The sequence below is a fragment of the Triticum aestivum genome, chromosome 4A (genome assembly GCF_018294505.1).
Source record: "Triticum aestivum cultivar Chinese Spring chromosome 4A, IWGSC CS RefSeq v2.1, whole genome shotgun sequence".
NCBI classification, from domain to species: Eukaryota; Viridiplantae; Streptophyta; class Magnoliopsida; order Poales; family Poaceae; genus Triticum; species Triticum aestivum.
The window spans coordinates 537,734,479-537,749,733 of record NC_057803.1 but is presented as its reverse complement, the minus strand read 5'-3'; the positions used below and the strand labels follow the sequence as shown (position 1 = coordinate 537,749,733).

At 43.7% G+C, this 15,255-nt stretch overlaps 1 long non-coding RNA gene and 1 other non-coding gene across 2 annotated transcripts; one reads left to right on the top strand and one right to left on the bottom strand.

Annotated features, from left to right (window-relative positions):
• Positions 1–7,911: 7,911 nt before the first annotated feature.
• Positions 7,912–7,984, bottom strand: TRNAR-UCU (transfer RNA arginine (anticodon UCU)). Its single transcript has one exon. It is a non-coding gene; the product is annotated as a tRNA-Arg (tRNA).
• Positions 7,985–10,392: 2,408 nt separating this feature from the next.
• On the top strand, positions 10,393–11,518 carry LOC123082230 (uncharacterized). The gene is made up of 3 exons (XR_006438984.1): positions 10,393–10,583; positions 10,874–10,960; positions 11,065–11,518. It is a non-coding gene; the product is annotated as an uncharacterized lncRNA (long non-coding RNA).
• The last annotated feature ends 3,737 nt before the right edge of the window (positions 11,519–15,255 follow it).

Genomic DNA, 15,255 nt, shown 5'->3' with positions numbered 1-15,255 from the left:
CCCAATTTCTTATGCCTTATTGTGGATCTCACGTTCTATTGTTTAAGCACATGTAATATTTTTGTAGCACATATTTGCCTCATATAATGCTATAGTTTAAAATTCAAGCCCAACTAGCACATGAAGAGTTGCGGTGAAGGAGAAGGAGGAAGAGAAGAAGAATAGTAGTTTAATGGTAAAAAGAATTTGACAATGCCACCTGAGATAGATGAGGATCTATATGATGTTTTTGCAGGGGGTTCATATGGTGTTGTATCATTCAAATATGTATGCCCTTTTGCAACGCACGGGCACCTTTTTACTAGTAATAATAATCTATCCCTAATAATAAAGTACGGATTGACTTCGTGGGTTCACCATCACAGTACGCTTCTTTCCGTGAATTTACGCTTTCAGTTTGAATTTAAAACATATATTCGAGGTGGTACTTTTCACATCTACCGTGCAAAGTTTCATACGTCGTCGTCTGGTACGTGGTCTGGAGCTTCGTAAGTCTCATGGGCCAGAATTTAAGTTTCTGTTATGGGCCGCTATCAAAATAGTTGCTCCATGTGATAAAATTTTGTACTCCTTTTTAAATCAATAGTCCCACCCTGCTCTTTTAGATCATATTGTAGCAACTTAAATACGTTCTCAAATTGCATGAATCAAACAAGCCAAAGCAGGAGAAAAGACGAGACCTGCAGCATACATGCATCCTCAATCGAAAAACATCTCTGAGGAGGAAGGCTCACACATACATACATACATACATGCATGCAGAGACAGAGTGGCCGTCGGTGCTGGGAGCTTGAGCAACGGAAAAAAAAAGGGAGCGACGGCGACTTTGCAGATGAGCGGGAGGGCACGGGGGGATGCCGAAGGGGAAGATCTTGGTTGTGGTCGAGCTTGGCGGCGGGATCTCGGGCATGTTGACAAATCACCACGTATCCACGTTCCCTCTCTCTTCTCTGTCCTAAAAAGAGAAACTAGACAGAGCCAACGAACAGAGCGTCAGCGCCACCACGAGGGCATCCGCCATGGCCGCCGATGAGACCTCCACCCCCGTTGATGCCTCCTCCGACCTCCCCACCCCCATGGCCGCCGACGTGGGGCGGCGCTCAACATCTTCTACGGCCTCGCGATCGCCGAGGCGATGCCTCCTCCTACGTCTCCATTGCTAGCGGTGCTGCCACTCTAGCGAGCAGCACGGTGAGGCCGCACCCCGAGCTCGCGAGCTGCGCCGTCGTCGCCCATGGCCGCGTGCCCGTGAGGCCACGCCCGAGCTCAGGAGCCGCGCCAGTCATCGCCCGGGAATATTTGGTGGCTGTGCCCGGCGCAACCGGTGCCTCGCTCGGCTTTGCCGCCTCGGTGTCGTGCATCGGCACCGACCTGACCGTGCTCACCGGTCCTCGGGACCCTCCTGGTGCGGCACCGACAGGGCGGGGGGGAGGGGTATTTGCTGGGCCACGCGGCCGCGCACTCCAGGTGTGGAGTGCATCATCGGCTCGGAGAGGTCACCAACGGGAGATCAGGGGCTCTGCGGTGGAGCACGGCCAGGAGGAGGGAACTAGGGGCGGGGCGATGCCAAGCCGCCCTTGCGGGCTGTATACAAGAGAAGAGCCGAGTGGTTAGGTGGATGGAGCAGAGGAGCGGGTGGTGACTGATGAGGTAGCAGGAGGAGGAAGATGGAGCCATGGATGGAGGCGGAGCGACCGCGCTAGGTAAGGCGATGTGTGTGGATAAGGAGCGGTGAGATAAGCTCCTCGACAAGGACTTGTGCTTTTTTTTAATAATGAAATTGTTGCTGCTACCGACTAGAAGCTGCTGGAGTTTTATTTATATTTGATAGAGATTTGAGGGGAAGCTGCTGGATATGCATGCTAACCATGCTAGCATCGGCTGCAACTTTTTTTTTCGGATGAGCACCAAATCAACTAGGAAGGATCCCTGGGAGTTCCTAGCTGATTGTCGCGTGCATTTACACCAGTGAAAGGTTTATCCAAAGATTTAATTTTGTAAGTCCCTGGTTCCATGAAGAATGTGTATATGACCTTTTAATAATTATTTCTATAGTGTTACTTAGGTTAAGTCTCTCTCTCTTTCTATATATATATATATATATATATATATATATATATATATATATATATATATATATATATATATATATATATAGGGTAACGCTATTCTAAGCGTGAGTGTAGAATAGCTTATTCTACACCCCAGTAACGGTACATACAAAATATAGTAACACACTAGGTAAAATGTAGTAATTTTCATAAAAATGTAGTAAATTACAAACTTGGATGATAAATTTTTTTTTTCGAATTACTACATTTTGTACATCATTTTACTAGATTTTGTATATAGCGTTACTAGGGGGTGTAGAATAAGCTATTCTACACTCACGCTTAGAATAGCGTTACTATATTTTGTATATATCACATTATTGTTGGTGGTTTTGCCTTACTTATGACAATAGTAGCATGTTTTTGCAGAATAAACTATTACTTCATCAGTATTTCCAAAAAAAAACTATTACTTCATCAGCAAGAATTACATGCTCCCTTCGTTAATGTTCTTTATTTAATGGTTAACAAAATGATGGTTTAACGAGATAGTATTATTAGCTTTTAAGTTACACATTTTGTGCTTATATCAAATTGTGGATCTTCTCTTCGCTGCCATCACCAACTCTTTACCTTCGCCAACAAAAAACTGAGTCCAATGTGTCCGATAGAATATCACATCACTCTTTTCTTGCGAGTGCCAGGTACAAGACACCAGCTTGCCAAAATTGCAGTGTAGCAACATGGAGGGCAGAGTAGTTCAAATTTTTACCAGATGCATTACTTTATTTTCCGAAAAATCTAATTTTGGCCATTGCATGTTAATGATACACCATCTTCAGTAGTCTTTGCAAGTCTAAATAAAAAGCAAAGGGGAATTAATCCAGCCCACATGGAAAGCAAGCAGATGCATATCGTCGTATCTCAGTATTTAGATCGACTGCCACTACAATAAAAGAGCTTTCTACACAATTTCTTATGCCTTATTGTGGATCTCACGTTCTATTGTTTAAGCACATGTAATATTTTTGTAGCACATATTTGCCTCATATAATGCTATAGTTTAAAATTCAAGCCCAACCAGCACATGAAGAGTTGCGGCGAAGGAGAAGGAGGAAGAGAAGAAGAATAGTAGTTTAATGGTAAAAAGAATTTGACAATGCCACCTGAGATAGATGAGGATCTATATGATGTTTTTGCAGGGGGTTCATATGGTGTTGTATCATTCAAATATGTATGCCCCGTTGCAACGCACGGGCACCTTTTTACTAGTAATAATAATAATAATAATAATAATAATAATAACAATAATATAATAAAGTACAGATTGAGTTTCCGGGTTCACCGTCGTGGCGTTTTTATAAAAAAAAAATCCTTTTGTTTTCTGGTAATTCAACCCGCAGTGACATGCTGGGTAAAACCTTTCTTCGTCCGTCATCTGGACTGCTGCAGGTTTCAAGCCCGGTTTTCGTATGTCGTCCCGTGATCAATCTCTCCTCCTCTCCCTCTTTATTTATACCGTCCACTGCTGCCTCCACGATCAAACAGTGCCTGCTAATCCGTCGTCGTTGCTCTAAAATCGGGATCGACTGTGTCTAAAATCAGCGGCGTCATGAAGCACGTACATGGCAGCGATAGCAATCGACCCAATCCAGGAGGCCATGGCTAGCACACGCATCTGCAATCTGGCTAGCACTGCAGGAGGCACTGGCCAGGCGCGGCAGCAATTGACTTCCGCGAACCATCTGTGTGCTCCCCGACCCGAGGGATCTCCTCGATGCGTTAGGCAGAGTTCGCAACCGTCGTCACCTCCGCCTCCTCGCTATATAATTTCCTATAATTATACCTCCGCCATAGCCGCCGTTACATACCAACTACTCTGTCCATCGAGATGGCGGCGCACACCCATGGCCATTGCAACTAGCACGCAACTACGGCAGCGGCAACACATCTCACCTGCAGACTGCTACATACAGCCGAGGCCGTTGCATCCTAGGACTACCAGGCGACGACAGCAGCGCATCCCACCAGCTACGCCCTGCGGCCGTTCCATCTAGCAGCCAACGGCAACAGCGCATCCCTCCTGCTGCCCAAATCTTCCATCAATGCCAAGATGCAACGCTCTTTGGTGAAGCTGTCCCGTCTGTCCCTTGCCCTTGCTACTACACCAACCAAGATTGCTTGGAAACTAATTGGATGGATTTGTATCTATACGATTGCTAAACGAGTTAGTATCAGATTTGGGGACTTAGATGACGAGTTATGATGCAGATAAGGTTGTCCCCAGAAGAGGTGCATTCAGGTGATGTAAATGCTGAAATTGGTAACACGGGCAAGCAAGAAATTTATTCTTTGACGGAAGAATTAGTTTCCTGTCATGGTGGACTGCCAATGACTTTTGTGAGGAGAGGTACAGCCTGTTTCTAATTTACGCATCTCATTCCCTACACCCTTTCTTCTTTTTTTGTAAGAGATGTGGCAAGCAATTTTTTTTGCGGGAATATGGCAAGCTTTTGTCGTTGGTGTTGGAGCTCCCAAAGTATAGGGGTATTATTACTTTTCGTAAATACGCTCGATTTCTATCTTTGCATGGATATGTAGAAAGAGTCGTTCCAGGAGCGTCCCATATGTTGCATACATAGGAGTCTAGTACTTCTTAAGATGCATTAGAAGATAGCAGTTGTTCAGATTCTTTGATCTCAGAAGGTATTGATGAAAACCTGAAGAAAAGTGGAAAGGGCAAATAGAGAGCATAGACAGTTATGTTCACTGTCATGGAAAAATATAATCCCTTTTGTTAACTATTTACGTCCTGGTTGAAACGCTAATAGAGGCTAATTTGACAGATATGGGCGTTTATAGGACTTGCTTAGAACTGTTTTGAGCCATTCACTTTTATATGCATATGAAATAATTGCCTAGGGACTCTTGCTTCTGGATTATTACACAAAACAATTGGTTAGTGTGAGGTAGGTGTATTCGTTAATGCTTCCCCGCCTCTGATGGCATAAGGTTGTCAAGGACGCCAAACAAGTATATCTTCATCTTTTGCTAGTTACTCCCTCCAGTTCTTTTTAATCTGCATATAAGTTCTGTCTGAAGTCAAAATATCTCTACTTTGACCAAACTTATAAAAATAATATCAATGTTCACAATGCCATATTAATAAGTTGTTTAATCTAGACATGTGATGATTGATTTTATCTTTAATCCAACTAGATAAAATAATCAATAAAATTGCAACATTTGAAATCCAAGTGTATACTTTTAGTTAAACGAGCAGTTGACTGGACTTTAGAGTGGATATTTGCTTAAGTTCGAATGCACAATGTGTTTTTCTCCCGTTGCAATGCACGGGCATATGTGCTATCTATACTACCTACTAATAAAAGAAATAGGTATTCTTAGTCCATCATGATATTTCGTAGAAAAACCCCCTTAAGTTTTTGTAATAAACCCGTATAGTACATATTAATCGATTTTTAAAAAATTCATAGCTTTTTAACCCTAACTCCAAATTTAACATGTTATATATGAAATTTAATTAGAAAAATATGTAGAATCTGAATATGATATTATTTTTAATTGTTAACCATTTAAAAAATGCTATTTACAATGAAACCTTAATCAATAGTGCATGATCAGTCTTTCCTTCGTATCGGTGCCGCTCCGAATTGAAAATAAACACTTCGGCAAAACTAGGATGGAAAAAACAGTATCGATAACCATGCATGCACGCTTCGTCAAAACTTCACAAAAAAATAGATTTATCATCCTATGCCAAAAGGGAGACGTCTTAGGATTGACAACATTCAAACGTGTTGTGATGGTGTGAACACTGAGGTCAGCGTCGACGAGAGTGGAAAGAAGGATAAACATAAACACAGATGGGATGCCATGTGTTGAAATAAAGGACACGGACCTATGAATTCATGGTTATTAGATAAGTGAGTGTTTTTTCACCCGTTGCAACGCACGGGCTCATTTGCATCGTATGCCGAGAAAGAGACGACTTAAGATTGACAACATTCAAACGTGTTGTGTTGATGTCAACATTGAGACTAGCATCATGAGAGTGGGAAGAAAGATAAATAGAAACATGGGATGCCATGTGTTGAAATAGAGGACATGGACCTATTGAAGTTTGTATTCATGGTTATTAGATTAGGAAGTGTTTGTTTTTCACCCGTCGCAACGCACGGGCTTATTTGCTAGTATTAGGCTAAAAATTGGTGTTCTTTGTCACAAATCTGAAAACCCATGTTTCCAGCAAATCTAGCCCAGACTATGGTGGTTTTTGCAATCAACTCTCTGAAATGACTATATAAAGTCATTATCCTCAGCTGAGCTGCAACTTCTGTAAACGGGTATAGACCCTAGCCGCCATTGAGTGGTTGGCCTAATAATGCTCACATGGCAATTTCCCAGAATTGCCTTGGCAAAAAAATATATTTGAAAAATGACATTGCAAAAATTAGCATTGAAAAATAGAATGAACAAAACACAAATAAAAAGTATGAACAAAATTTGTGAAGATTCATAGTGAAAATTTGCTATTGTATTTAAATTAAAATTGACATGTTATTTATGATATATTTGTGCAGATTCACACTAAGCAACCAGGTTTGTGTTTCTTGGTAAACTGCCCCATGTACCCCAAGAAGGGGAACCCTATCCCGTTCCACCCGGATTCGGATGATGCACTGTCGGAACTGAGCAACGCGAGCCGCCACTGGAGAGAACTATCCAGAAACATGCCGTCACATGCATCACTCAGCTCTTCCATGCCAACTCAAAACCCAAGCTATCAAGTCCCGCCACTTGCGGCACCACAAATTTGAGCACCCGAACGGCATAGACGGCGCCTCCTAGAAGGTCACGACGCACATGGCGCCACCACCGCTTAATTCGAGACGGATATCGGGTTTTCACCCAGGAGTGACGTTGGGGTAGAGGGGAGGGACCTTGGCGGCGCCTCCAAGAGGAAAGCGGTGACCATGGCCGTCGCCATAGATGGGCGGATGGACCAACCAGGGTTTCCCCATGTCCCTAGGCACCTTCACCAGTACCCACAAGCACCAGGGTCGGCGGTCGAAATGGCAAGCTGTTGAGAACGGTGGGAGAGATTAAGCAAAAGGGAGGAGCTTGTACCTCTAGTCTCTAGATCTAGCGCAGGGGGAGCTCCCGTACCCCGACCAACTCATGCTGGTAACTCACCACCATGTGTTTGAGCCTCCGACCAGCAACCTCCGGCGAGCGTTTCCTGCCGAAAGACGTCACCGCCATAGGATCTGCATTCCTCCGTGAGGGGCCGGAGCTACGAGCTCCTCGCCGCCATCGTCACCAGTGCCAGCACTGGATTGCCCGATGATCGACTAGGGTGGCAGCAAGAGGGAAGAGGAAGGGATAGGTGGAACGGGATGGAAACCCTAGTCGCCAACAATTCACCCAATCGAGCGAACCAAGGGCCTCGGTTCCACTAACCAACAAATTTAGAGTGGACGGCATTACACTAAAGTAAATAATTTTGAAACCACGTTGTGTGTGGGGTTTGATATAATAGTTGTTAGCCCGCTGGGCCTTTCATATAGAACAATGTCTCCTATGACATCCACTGTGCGATCAAGCCCGCCCCGAGTTATACGACTATGAATGTCGAGCCAGGATCCATATCATGTTTTTTTTTCATGGTCTCTATCATGTATTTTGCTAGCGACAAATAGTGTGTGTGTACAAAAGAAATGGAGAATTGTAGGTAAGAAAAAAATACTGTAATAACATAGATTGTATGTATTTGTACAATTTTTTTGGAGAAGTGTACGTAAGGAAAAAATATCAGAAATAATAACATAAAAATAATCACGCTCGGTGGGACTCGAACCCACAATCCTTTGATTAGAAGTCAAATGCCTTATCCATTAGGCCACGAGCGCCTTGTTTGGCGTAGGTTAATAGATCTCTTTCTGAAGAGTAGTTGATCACGCATTAAACATACTTAAACATAGCTGTTCTTTCAAATTTGAAGGTATGGTCTTTTCTTATACCCAAATGGTTCTTCAAAACTGTATAACTTTATTTTGCATTTCGGCCTGTGCCCCAAATTACTAAGACGTTGTTAAGAGGAACATGATGAGCATCTAAAAAAAAAACATGACGAGGAAGAGCTAACACACCCGAGATCACTAGTTAGAGGGTACTTGTCACAAAGGTCACCCATACCTTCTTTTTGTGGTGACAAGTGGCTCACTGTTTTTGTGACATTAGTCGCAATCTAAGAGTTTTGTGCTTTTTTCCGTTCATTGTTTTTCCGAAATGGTTTATCCCTTGAACCATGCGTCCAAATCACGAACCTTTTTCACCATTTCGTTTCTTGCATCGAGATGTTCGAAACTTGATCACATGTTGATAGGTTTGGACGATTTTTTTCTAAAAAAGGAAAATAGGGAAATTAAAAAAAACAAAAAAGGAAACAAAAAATAAAACAAAACCCTAGAAAAACTAGGAACTAAAAAAATAACCGGAAACCAGAAGCACAAGTGGGTTTTTTCACTTGTTTTTGGAAGCACAATTGTACTTCTCAATTTTTTGAAAAAAAAACACAACTATGTTTTTTTAGAAAGCATAATTGTGCTTTTCACTTAAAAAAGGACAATTGTGTTTTTTACTTTTCAGGAAGCACAATTGTGCTTCACCAGAAGAACAATTATGCTTTTTATTTTTCGAGAAGCACAATTATGTTTTCACTTTTCGAAAAGCACATATCTGCTTCATGTGGAAGCACAACTGTGCTTTTCTATGAAGCACAACTATGCTATTCACTTAAGCACAACGAAAAGCATAGTTGTGCTTCACTGTGAAGCACAACTGTGCTTTTTCACATGATGTGCTTCATGCGATCTGGTCCTATAATGAGGCGTGCTACTGTAGCGCGACAATCCTGTAGTAGCTTTGGATCTATAGTCTTTTCTACAAAAACAAAAATAAATATGGGCTATAATTTTAGAGCATTTTAAAAAAGTGAAGGATTCTTTGAAAAACATTTTAAAAAATCCAAACCTTCGTGAAATTGTGATTTTTTCAAAACACAAACATTTTTTTGAAAAAGCAAGCATTTTTAAAATGTGAGAAATATTTGAAAATGCGAACATTTATCACAAACATTGTTTTGAAGGCGGGAGCATTTTTTGAAAATGATAACATTTTTGGTAAACACAAAAAAATTATATACCATGATTTTTTTAATTGTGAATAATTTTTGAAAACGTGAACATTTTTTGAAATCTAGAACAATTTCTGAAAACGTGGGCATTTTTTTAACTGTGAATCTTTTTTGAAAACTTGAACATTTTTTAAATCCTGATTTTGAGAACTCTCGCGCATTTGAAGAGTAAAGTGGTGGGGGTGGGGGTTACAAAGAAGGGGGAATTGACAGAGTGGGAGAAAAGTGGTTCGAGAGAGGGAATTTGAGTGGGCCGAGGTTGTCGAAGTCCTACGTGGTGGAGGTCCGGACACCCACAAGCCTCTCCCAGGTTCTGGTTGGTATGCAAGAATTCAGACGTGCGGCCTTGTCCTTGGACATATGCAATGCCGGGTTGAATGGCGCGGCGTTGGAGATGCCCTTAGTCCAACCGGGAGTTTGAGCCCCTGATTCATTCCTCTACAGCAAACCTCTAGAGAAAAACAGCGCCACCACATTACCATCATGTACTACATCCCTCCAGCAATAAGTGATTAGTTATCTGACGATAATCACCCGACAAGGAATAACTAATTCCACCCTGGACAAGAAATTTAATATCCGTAGTTCAGAAAACTATGTAACCGTGTGATGTTCAGCTTGTCCTCTTTTCATAGTATACTTAGCAGAAATACTATTAGCATCCTGTTAAGGGAGTTTTCCTTTTAATCCATTCCACACTGGTGCTTGTGGAACAACTTTCACAACAAACCCTCCATCACCTTTCGCCTTCGTTGCTAATCCCGCCACCACCATCGACGCGCATGCAGATCCATGTCCCCTCCCACGCACCCGCGGGATGAAATATTGACAAGCTAATGCGATCGGCCATCAGAGAAGGAAATCAGTTGCCTTTCGTCATCCTTGATACCATGGCACAGACCACGCTGAAATCTTCGAACCCACAGAGCCAAAACGCTGCCTCCCAACCCACACATGCTGTCTCAACTATCATATGTCCCACCCCAACATGTGCGATCTTGTAGATGTGCGATCCGTGTCATGCATGACACCAAAAGCGTCCACGTTAGCCTCCTCTTGTAGCTCTCTCCTCTCCTATTTCACCCTCATGAATGCCATGTTGGGCCATTCCGAGCTGCTTCCAGCTGGAGCCCAAAGTCCTTCCCCTCCAAATCCTCTCTATTTATCACCACGATTTCTCTCCACTCTCCTCCAAGCCTCCTTCCTCCTATGCTCCGTCAGTCCCTCGAGCTCCTGCGGGTCATCAACTCCAGCGACGGCCTGATCGAGCTCGATCGATGACCGCAACGCGCCTCCGCTTCATTACCACATAGGTAAAAATATCTTGCTGGCTTGAGTGCATTTATAATTGGGAACATTCCTTACAAGGATCATGTACACATCTTACTATACATATACATCAATGGTTAAGAACTTGATCTGTATATGCGCGCTACAGTCGTGCGATCTGCCAAGTGTTAGCACAGCCATTTCTCACTTGCCAGTCATGTACTGAATTTGCTAGTCTTTCTTTTAGCCAAGATATTATAGTACTGTAGCTTCTATAGAAGTTGAGAGGGGGCATGACCATTATCCTGGATCTAACTCTCGTATGGTTCATTAGTTCAGGAAAAGAGGTGAAGAACAACTATGAAGGGGAGCAGGCTGATTACTCTTCTGCTTATCGGGTATCTCGCAACAGTTGGACAGTGTAAGCATACATATACTGCATTCTTACTGTTCTGTTCATTGTCTGGAGAAAACAATTGCCACACTGTGCACTAAGGAACACTGCATCTATTGTCTATTTGATAGGCTACTAATATCATGATTCACCATTACATGAAGGCAAAATCAACGTGAAAATGTGCATCCCAAGGAACTGGGACGATCCCAGTAGAGAAACCGGTTCCAAAGGGTGCTACTACTACGTCTCACGTCCGGGCAAAGCGCCGTGTTGGCGCAACCTTAAGGAATGCCAAGAAAATTTCCCAACATGCACTCTAAATTGCCCACCTGGCTCGGCGATTGAATTACAAGCATGCACATGAGTGCATGAATAATTGTGTTCATGTTCGTTACTGTAAGTTAGCTCGGTGATATTCAAACAAAATAAATGTGTTGATGGACATGTATCTTTGCCTCTAGTTTGTACGTCCAATCTGGTAAGATTGGTTTCAGCTAAATGTATGTCAGGGTTCATGATTAATAAAGTGAAACGAAGAATGCTCCCTCTTGGCCGTTCTTCATGTATGTCAGGGTTCTGATATGTACATGTTGTCGTGGGCATGACCGTCGAGGTACACTTCGCAGGCTTCCAGGATGCACGGCACGCGGCAAGTGAAGTGCTCCTCGACGAACTTGTTAAAATGCTGGATGGAGATAGGATCATAGGAGGGGAGAGACCCATCAATATTATTCAGTACAAATATTGTTTCTTAGTGTTGAAAGGTAGGAGTACAACTGAAGTTAGTACAAAATGTACAAAGTTATGGTTGGTTAGGCATATTCATCTGAGATACACTCGAAAAAAATCTGGCACAGGTTCTACTCGGAACGCATAGCATTCTAACTTCTAGATACTAGCATTTAGATCTATAATTTTGTTAGTGCTAATAAAATTCAGTTAAGCCATATCAGTGTTATCAGAGCAAGTGTATGGGATATTCAGGTCATACGTTAAGCACACAATTTAAAGAGTTGGTGACTTGCCTTTGGTGGTTTGTGCAAAATGTACATCATGGACATGCAATAAGACAACAAGAAAGCATTGTATGTGATGGAATTCTTCTCTGGACCCATGTTCAATGATTGGATCAACAAATGGGGCCTTATGAAAACAAAACTGGCTAACAGGGTTTTTACCTAGAGTAATAATCAGGACAACACTATCTTTGCTACCATTGATATGGTTTTTTCTTCCACTAATTGGGATGCCCATTTCCCTCTTACCACCCTAAGTGCTTTACCTACAGTATGCAGTGACCATTCTCCCCTTCTTTTCGATACCGGAGAAGACAACACTCCTACTTCTAGACTGTTTAGATTTGAAAAATTGTGGTTTAGTCACCCTGAGTTTATTACTCTGGTGCATAAAATCTAGAATACCCCCTCTCCTTTTGATTCTGCTATTGACACATGGCAATTTAAAACTAAGTTGTCCAGACAAAAGGTGAGGGTGGAGTATAAATATGGAGAAAGCTATGAAGATGAAGAAAAGATAACTAACACAAGAATTTGATATTCCGAATGTTTTCTCTGAGCAAAACAGATCTTCTCCTGAGGATATCCTCAGAATGAAAGAGAACAAAGAGGAGCTGAGTGATATCTGGAAAAAAGAAGAAACTGCGATGTGGCAGAGGTATAGAGATTAAAAAAAATTATAGAAGGGGATAGGAATATGGCTTATTTTCATGTTGTGGCAAATCAACGTCGGAGAAAAAAAAATCACCTTTCAGTTTGAACAACCTAGATGGCCATGTCAATTCTACTAAAGATATGTTGGAGGTTGCCACTAATTTTTATAAAAACTTATTTGGATACGAACCTAAGACGAATATTCATTCGAGTGGCCATTTTTGGTTTGATGATGAAATGGTATTCCAAGAAGAAAACATTAGTTTAGGAAAGCCCTTTTCTGAGGAGGAAATCAAAGAGGCCATTATGGGCTCGTATGCTAATGGAGCCCCTAGCCCTGATGGCCTCTCTTTCCTGTTTTACCAAACTTTTTGGGATTTAATCAAAAAGGATTTCATGGCCTTGGTTCGGGATTTTGAGGATGGCTCTATAGATATCCAGAGGCTCAACTATGCTATTGTCACGTTGATCCCTAAGGAACCCGATGCTAAGGATATGAAGAAATTCATGCCTATATGCCTTAGTAATTGCTCTATAAAAATATTTAGCAAAGCTATGGCTAATAGAGTGTCACCTGTGGGACAAAGATTACTTTCTCCGTGTCAGTCTACGTTTGTCCGAGGAAGATTCACTCTAAAAAGTGTGGTCACAGCCTGAGGCCATCTATGAACTATATAACTCTGGCAAGCCTGGGGTTATCCTCAATTATATTACGAGAAAGCTTAAAATAGGGTTAACTGGGATTTCTTGGTGGAGATGCTAACCTCTAGAGGGTTTGGCAATAGGTGGATTATGTGGGTCTTGTCCATCATCCAAAATAGCTCCTTTAGTGTTCGTATTAATGACACCAATGGACATTATTGTGTTGGTGGGAAAGGCTTGAAACAAGGGGACCCATTCTCCCCCATGTTGTTCAACCTTGTGGCTAATGTGTTCTCTAGGATGTTAGCGAAAGCTGTGAGAACTAATGTTATTTATGGGATTATTCCTTATATAGTACCTGATAGCTTAGTCAGTCTTCAATATGCTACTGATACGGTGCTTTTATTTGATCCTAGTCCTGAATGCGCCAGAAACTTAAAGTGGTTGATTTCTTGTTTTGACCAGATATCTAGTATGAAGATTAATTATGATAAGTGTGATTTGTTGAGTGTTAATCTTGATGATGCTTCTTCCAAGTTGCTTTCACAAATTTTCTGTGTTAAAATTCGGACTTTTTCCTTGAAATATTTGGGAGTTCCTTTGCATTATTTGAAGCTGAGGAGTTCCGCCACTATCGATGGTCGCCGTTGAGCACGCTCGCACAATGCCATGTCCGTGGTCTTCGACACCGATGTGCCCGATGGACTCGCGATGCCCCGACCACCACCATCAACCACCGTACCCACGAGCAGAGGGACCTCTTCGGTCGCGGGCACCACCCGGATCGGGCCCACCATCATCTACCCGGAGCAGAGATCCGACCCGTCCTGAGCCCAAAACTGATCTGCCCAAGCACGAGCTCCCAGTCTTGGCCATCTCCGCCGCATGAGCATCCTGCACCGCCGACAGAACAAGAAAGGAACCACCGGCACCCGCACCCTGCTGCCAAACCGCCACTGCGCAAGCCGTAGCGGCTGACCCGCCGACCGATGTAGCCACCCTGCAACGGCCGAACCAGACCGAGGCAAGGGGAGATCCTTGCCACGACCTAGCCCTCCGCCCACCGGAGCCACGAGGAGCAACCAAGGCTAGCCGGATCCACGGACAACCTCAAGCAGCTCCCTCACACCACGCCCTGCACACCTGGCCAGATCCCTCGATGGATCCGGGCCACCACTACTAGCACACCCCCTTCGCCAACAACCATGACCGCCTAAAGGCAGGGCCGCGACCTTTGGCCAATGCCTACCCGACTCGCGGCACTCAACACACCAGACCGGCAGGGCCATCGCCATCCAGACCAGCGTTGGCCCGCCAAGAACGCACCACTGCACCTTAGGAATCTGCGCAGCCGCCGCATCCCTGCCATGTCCACGCTGCCGGCACGCCCGTCTGACCTGCTGCTGCCACACCTCCGACACGGTGCCGTCCCACGCTGCGCACACTATCGAGAGGGAGAAACGCCCCGCCGCCGCCTACACCGACTGGGCTTTGCCCAACGGCGGCGAAGGGGAGGAGAGGCGAGGAGGGGGAGGGAAGCGGTGGAAGTTAGGGTTCACACCCTGCGCACACTATCGGGTGAGACGAGTTTTCGTTCAACTCGGATACGTGCCCTAGCCGGGCAAAAATAAAATAAAATTGACACTTAAGTTGGTGCTAACGAAATGAGCAGTACATTGTGAATGTTTTCGTTCCCTGTAGCACCTATGAACGTGGCGTTTTTATTCCTTTTCTTTTTTGGCAGTAGTAGCATTTTTCTAACCCGAACACATTTTTTCAACAGTAAAAAAGAACAAATTTGAAAGTTTTCCTGTCCCGAGTACCCTAGTTGGAAATTTCCCTGTCCGTCCCCAATTCGGGACGGAGACGGAAGCACTGCCACCGACCTCGTCCTGCCCACCCGCTCCGGATCCAGCCCCAACGGCTACCCACCAGCTCCACTTTCCTTCTATATCCGCCGCCACGCCACGCACGCCACCTCGCCGAAGCCGTGTCCGGCAAGAACAA